The sequence below is a fragment of the Nerophis lumbriciformis genome, unplaced genomic scaffold (assembly GCF_033978685.3).
Source record: "Nerophis lumbriciformis unplaced genomic scaffold, RoL_Nlum_v2.1 HiC_scaffold_268, whole genome shotgun sequence".
NCBI classification, from domain to species: domain Eukaryota; kingdom Metazoa; phylum Chordata; class Actinopteri; order Syngnathiformes; family Syngnathidae; genus Nerophis; species Nerophis lumbriciformis.
This window is the reverse complement of record NW_027316711.1, coordinates 12,501-20,000: the sequence shown is the minus strand read 5'-3', so window position 1 is coordinate 20,000 and position 7,500 is coordinate 12,501.

Here is a 7,500-nt window from a genome sequence, read left to right as displayed (position 1 = left end):
CTGGAAGCGCCAAGTACCTGGGTGGAATCAGTTCCAGGATTTCATTCATGCGGGAAAAGTTGAAAATGTGTCCGAGACAGCGCCCCCTAGGCGGACACACGCTCCGGACAGAGCCCCTGTCGCTCAAGCCCTGGAAGTCCTAAGTACCTGGGTGGAATCAGTTCCAGGATTTCATCCATGCGGGAAAAGTTGAAAATGTGTCCGAGACAGCGCCCCCTAGGCGGACACACACTCCGGACAGAGCCCCTGTCGCTCAAGCCCTGGAAGCCCTAAGTACCTGGGTGGAATCAGTTCCAGGATTTCATTCATGCGGGAAAAGTTGAAAATGTGTCCGAGACAGCGCCCTCTAGGCGGACACACGCTCCGGACAGAGCCCCTGTCGCTCAAGCCCTGGAAGCCCTAAGTACCTGGGTGGAATCAGTTCCAGGATTTCATTCATGCGGGAAAAGTTGAAAATGTGTCCGAGACAGCGCCCTCTAGGCGGACACACGCTCCGGACAGAGCCCCTGTCGCTCAAGCCCTGGAAGCCCTAAGTACCTGGGTGGAATCAGTTCCAGGATTTCATCCATGCGGGAAAAGTTGAAAATGTGTCCGAGACAGCGCCCCCTAGGCGGACACACGCTCCGGACAGAGCCCCTGTCGCTCAAGCCCTGGAAGCCCTAAGTACCTGGGTGGAATCAGTTCCAGGATTTCATCCATGCGGGAAAAGTTGAAAATGTGTCCGAGACAGCGCCCCCTAGGCGGACACACGCTCCGGACAGAGCCCCTGTCGCTCAAGCCCTGGAAGCCCTAAGTACCTGGGTGGAATCAGTTCCAGGATTTCATCCATGCGGGAAAAGTTGAAAATGTGTCCGAGACAGCGCCCCCTAGGCGGACACACGCTCCGGACAGAGCCCCTGTCGCTCAAGCCCTGGAAGCCCTAAGTACCTGGGTGGAATCAGTTCCAGGATTTCATTCATGCGGGAAAAGTTGAAAATGTGTCCGAGAAGGCGCCCCTTAGGCGGACACAGGTGTCTGCATGAGCCCCTGTCGCTCAGATGCTGGAAGATCAGTTTGAAAAAGGACCGGGGTAAAGAGGGGGGAAGCACCATATATGTGTCCGGGAAGGCGCCCCTCGGGCGGACACAGGTGTCTGCATGAGCCCCTGTCGCTCAGATGCTGGAAGATCAGTTTGAAAAAGGACCGGGGTAAAGAGGGGGGAAGCACCATATATGTGTCCGGGAAGGCGCCCCTCGGGCGGACACAGGTGTCTGCATGAGCCCCTGTCGCTCAGATGCTGGAAGATCAGTTTGAAAAAGGACCGGGGTAAAGAGGGGGGAAGCACCATATATGTGTCCGGGAAGGCGCCCCTCGGGCGGACACAGGTGTCTGCATGAGCCCCTGTCGCTCAGATGCTGGAAGATCAGTTTGAAAAAAGAACCAGAGGATAGAGGGGAAAAACACCATATTTGTGTCCGAAAATAGCTCACTTTGACTCGGACGCTTTCCCTGTGATTTCAGCCTGTCAGACATGGTGCACATAGTAACGAGATGGAGGTGTTTTGGTCGACCAGGTAAAAAACGAAAAATCGAGAGAAGGTAAAAAGTAGGTGAAAAATTAAGCCTCTCTCGTTAAGGTACTTAGAAAAAATCCCAAAAAAAAAATGAACTCCCATTGAAATGAATGGGGAAAAATTTTTTTCTCGTTTTTTTTCTAAGTACAACAACGAGAGAAGGTAAAAAATGGTTTTTTTTAGCCTCTCTCGTTAAGGTACTTAGAAAAAAACCCAGATTTTTTATTTTCTCGTTTTTTTTCTAAGTACAACAACGAGAGAAGGTAAAAACAGGTGCTTTTTAGCCTCTCTCGTTAAGGTACTTGGAAAAAATCCGAGACATGTTTGGTCTTCCCCACTGACAGTGCGCCTTTGCTGGGTAAGTTGTGGACGTGCCAGGCACCCCCGGGACACCGGTGGAACGCGGCCGGACTCGTGGTACTCCAACCCGGGCATAATTTTGGATATTTCCCGGTCCTTTTTTTCCCCACTTTCCCAACTTTTCTTCCCAATCACAGTGCGCCTTTGCTGGGTAAGTTGTGGACATGGCAGGCACCCCCGGGACACCGGTGGAACGCGGCCGGACTCGTGGTACTCCAACCCGGGCATAATATTGGATCAAATTCGGGACTTTTGCCCACTTTCCCAACTTTTCTTCCCAATCACAGTGCGCCTTTGCTGGGTAAGTTGTGGACATGCCAGGCACCCCCGGGACACCGGTGGAACGCGGCCGGACTCGTGGTACTCCAACCCGGGCATAATTTTGGATCAAATTCGGGACTTTTGCCCACTTTCCCAACTTTTCTTCCCAATCACAGTGCGCCTTTGCTGGGTAAGTTGTGGACATGCCAGGCACCCCCGGGACACCGGTGGAACGCGGCCGGACTCGTGGTACTCCAACCCGGGCATAATTTTGGATCAAATTCGGGACTTTTGCCCACTTTCCCAACTTTTCTTCCCAATCACAGTGCGCCTTTGCTGGGTGCGTCGTGGACATTGTAGGCACCCCGAGACACTGGTGGAACGCGGCGGGACTTGTGGGACTCGAACCTGGGTGTGATTTTGGACCAAATTCGGGACTTTTGCCCACTTTCCCAACTTTTCTTCCCAATCACAGTGCGCCTTTGCTGGGTAAGTTGTGGACATTGTAGGCACCCCGGCACTCTGATGGAACGCGGCGGGACTTGTGGGACTCGAACCTGGGTGTGATTTTGGACCAAATTCGGGACTTTTGCCCACTTTCCCAACTTTTCTTCCCAATCACAGTGCGCCTTTGCTGGGTGCGTTGTGGACATTGTAGGCACCCCGAGACACTGGTGGAACGCGGCGGGACTTGTGGGACTCGAACCTGGGTGTGATTTTGGACCAAATTCGGGACTTTTGCCCACTTTCCCAACTTTTCTTCCCAATCACAGTGCGCCTTTGCTGGGTGCGTTGTGGACATTGTAGGCGCCCCGGAACCCTGGTGGAACGCGGCGGGACTTGTGGGACTCGAACCTGGGTGTGATTTTGGACCAAATTCGGGACTTTTGCCCACTTTCCCAACTTTTCTTCCCAATCACAGTGCGCCTTTGCTGGGTAAGTTGTGGACATTGTAGGCACCCCGGAACCCTGGTGGAACGCGGCGGGACTTGTGGGACTCGAACCTGGGTGTGATTTTGGACCAAATTCGGGACTTTTGCCCACTTTCCCAACTTTTCTTCCCAATCACAGTGCGGCTTTGCTGGGTGCGTTGTGGACATTGTAGGCACCCCGAGACCCTGGTGGAACGCGGCGGGACTTGTGGGACTCGAACCTGGGTGTGATTTTGGACCAAATTCGGGACTTTTGCCCACTTTCCCAACTTTTCTTCCCAATCACAGTGCGCCTTTGCTGGGTGCGTCGTGGACATGTCAGGCACCCCGGAACCCTGGTGGAACGCGGCGGGACTTGTGGGACTCGAACCTGGGTGTGATTTTGGACCAAATTCGGGACTTTTGCCCACTTTCCCAACTTTTCTTCCCAATCACAGTGCGCCTTTGCTGGGTAAGTTGTGGACATTGTAGGCACCCCGGAACCCTGGTGGAACGCGGCGGGACTTGTGGGACTCGAACCTGGGTGTGATTTTGGACCAAATTCGGGACTTTTGCCCACTTTCCCAACTTTTCTTCCCAATCACAGTGCGCCTTTGCTGGGTGAGTTGTGGACATTGTAGGCACCCCGGAACCCTGGTGGAACGCGGCGGGACTTGTGGGACTCGAACCTGGGTGTGATTTTGGACCAAATTCGGGACTTTTGCCCACTTTCCCAACTTTTCTTCCCAATCACAGTGCGCCTTTGCTGGGTGCGTTGTGGACATTGTAGGCACCCCGGAACCCTGGTGGAACGCGGCGGGACTTGTGGGACTCGAACCTGGGTGTGATTTTGGGTGATTTTGGACCAAATTCGGGACTTTTGCCCACTTTCCCAACTTTTCTTCCCAATCACAGTGCGCCTTTGCTGGGTGCGTTGTGGACATTGTAGGCACCCCGGAACCCTGGTGGAACGCGGCGGGACTTGTGGGACTCGAACCTGGGTGTGATTTTGGACCAAATTCGGGACTTTTGCCCACTTTCCCAACTTTTCTTCCCAATCACAGTGCGCCTTTGCTGGGTAAGTTGTGGACATTGTAGGCACCCCGGAACCCTGGTGGAACGCGGCGGGACTTGTGGGACTCGAACCTGGGTGTGATTTTGGACCAAATTCGGGACTTTTGCCCACTTTCCCAACTTTTCTTCCCAATCACAGTGCGCCTTTGCTGGGTGCGTTGTGGACATTGTAGGCACCCCGGAACCCTGGTGGAACGCGGCGGGACTTGTGGGACTCGAACCTGGGTGTGATTTTGGACCAAATTCGGGACTTTTGCCCACTTTCCCAACTTTTCTTCCCAATCACAGTGCGCCTTTGCTGGGTGAGTTGTGGACATTGTAGGCACCCCGAGACACTGGTGGAACGCGGCGGGACTTGTGGGACTCGAACCTGGGTATAATTTTGGATAAAATTCGGGACTTTTGCCCACTTTCCCAACTTTTCTTCCCAATCACAGTGCGCCTTTGCTGGGTGCGTCGTGGACATGTCAGGCACCCCGGAACCCTGGTGGAACGCGGCGGGACTTGTGGGACTCGAACCTGGGTGTGATGCCTTTGCTGGGTGCGTTGTGGACATTGTAGGCACCCCGAGACACTGGTGGAACGCGGCGGGACTTGTGGGACTCGAACCTGGGTATAATTTTGGATAAAATTCGGGACTTTTGCCCACTTTCCCAACTTTTCTTCCCAATCACAGTGCGCCTTTGCTGGGTGCGTCGTGGACATGTCAGGCACCCCGGAACCCTGGTGGAACGCGGCGGGACTTGTGGGACTCGAACCTGGGTGTGATTTTGGATCATTTCGTGGCCTTTTGCTATGCATGCCTTCTCCCCGCTAGTTTGATGTGTGCTGCTGCAAAAGTTCCAAGAGGGCGTTTTTGCCCCCCTCCAAACCCCCTCTCTTTGTTTATAGTGCATATTTTCTGCTGGATCTACTCTCTATTTACTCCAAGGAAAAAAACTAGCCGGTCGCGGCAAATTTTTACAATCGGTCGCCAAACTACGGCACGAGGGCCGAACGCGGTACGCCGGCGTCCAAGATACGGCCCGGGGATTTTTTTGATTTTTTGGGCTTTTTTTGATTTTTTTGGACATGTTGGGCATCCCAGGACTCGGGTGCGACTGCAGGACGTGTGGGGCTCTAACCTGGGTGTGGTTTTTGGTCATTTTCCGGACTTTTGCCCACTTTTCCAACTTTTCTTCCCAATCACAGTGCGCCTTTGCTGGGTGCGTCGTGGACATGTCAGGCACCCCGGAACACTGGTGGAATGCGGCGGGACTTGTGGGACTCAAACCTGGGTATAATTATGGATCAAATTCGGGACTTTTGCCCACTTTCCCAACTTTTCTTCCCAATCATAGTGCGCCTTTGCTGGGTGCGTTTTGGGCATGTGGGGGGCACCTCGGACTCGGGTGGGACGCGGCGGGACTTGTGGCACTCGTACCTGTGTGTGATTTTTGATCATTTTGTGGACTTTTCCCCAGACACTCTCCACTTGTCTACCCCACTTCCCCTGTGACTTTGCTGGGGGGCGTTTCCCCGCTGTCCTTTGTAGTGTAAGGGTTACTTTTCTTTTTTTTCTGTCTGAAAATATGGCCCACGAAAGGCCTCACATTCCCCGGGAAGACCTGATGGACGCCCCGGCGTCACCGAAATACGGCAAACTGTCTGAAAATAGGGGCTCCAAGGGTTCCCCACTCTTTCTGGCCCACAAAAGGCCTCTCATTCCCCGGGAACACCTGTAGGACTCCCCGGCGTCAAGGAAATACGCCAAACCGTCTGAAAATAGAGGCCCAAAAGAACTGGAAATAATGTGTTTAATTTGGGGGGTGATGTCTATAATTATGGGGGTGCATTGGAGGCGGGAGTCCACTGGAGGGCTCCACACCGTCTGAATATAGGGCCCCAAAAGGCCTGGAATTAATGTATTTAATTTGGGGGGTGCATTTGCAGCGGGAGTCCACCGGAGGGCTCCATTTCCCCACTCTTTTGTTGACATATGGCCACAAAAGGCCTCTCATTCCCCGGGAAGACCTGATGGACGCCCCGGCGTCACCGAAATAAGCCAAACTGTCTGAAAATAGGGGCTCCAAGGGTTCCCCACTCTTTCTGGCCCACAAAAGGCCTCTCATTCCCCGGGAACACCTGTAGGACTCCCCGGCGTCAAGGAAATACGCCAAACCGTCTGAAAATAGGGGCCCAAAAGAACTGGAAATAATGTGTTTAATTTGGGGGGTGATGTCTATAATTATGGGGGTGCATTGGAGGCGGGAGTCCACTGGAGGGCTCCACACCGTCTGAATATAGGGCCCCAAAAGGCCTGGAATTAATGTATTTAATTTGGGGGGTGCATTTGCAGCGGGAGTCCACCGGAGGGCTCCATTTCCCCACTCTTTTGTTGACATATGGCCACAAAAGGCCTCTCATTCCCCGGGAAGACCTGATGGACGCCCCGGCGTCACCGAAATAAGCCAAACTGTCTGAAAATAGGGGCTCCAAGGGTCCCCCACTCTTTCTGGCCCACAAAAGGCCTCTCATTCCCCGGGAACACCAAAAGAACTGGAAATAATGTGTTTAATTCAGGGTGCATTTGCAGCGAGTGTCCACCAGAGGGCTCCAATTCCCCAGCTATAGTCCTGGTACTCTAAAATGATGGCACTTAGTCAAATTTCCGCCTTTTTTTGATGACTTCCAACTAGGAGAGGGACTAATTTTGAGTTCCGGACCCGGGTGGAGAACCATAGCAGGTCGGCCTTCTTAAAGGGAAATGCTCCTAGGCACTTAGTCAAATTTACGCCTTTTTTTTGGACTTCCAGCGAGGAGAGGGACTAATTTTGCTTTCCGCACCCGGGTGGAGAACCATAGCAGGTCAGCCTTCTTAAAGGGACATCCTCCTAGGCACTTAGTCAAATTTACGCCTTTTTTTTGGACTTCCAGCGAGGAGAGGGACTAATTTTGCTTTCCGTACCCGGGTGGAGAACCATAGCAGGTCAGCCTTCTTAAAGGGACATCCTCCTAGGCACTTAGTCAAATTTCCGCCTTTTTTTTGGACTTCCAGCGAGGAGAGGGACTAATTTTGCTTTCCGCACCCGGGTGGAGAACCATAGCAGGTCAGCCTTCTTAAAGGGACATCCTCCTAGGCACTTAGTCAAATTTACGCCTTTTTTTTGGACTTCCAGCGAGGAGAGGGACTAATTTTGCTTTCCGTACCCGGGTGGAGAACCATAGCAGGTCAGCCTTCTTAAAGGGACATCCTCCTAGGCACTTAGTCAAATTTCCGCCTTTTTTTTGGACTTCCAGCGAGGAGAGGGACTAATTTTGCTTTCCGCACCCGGGTGGAGAACCATAGCAGGTCAGCCTTC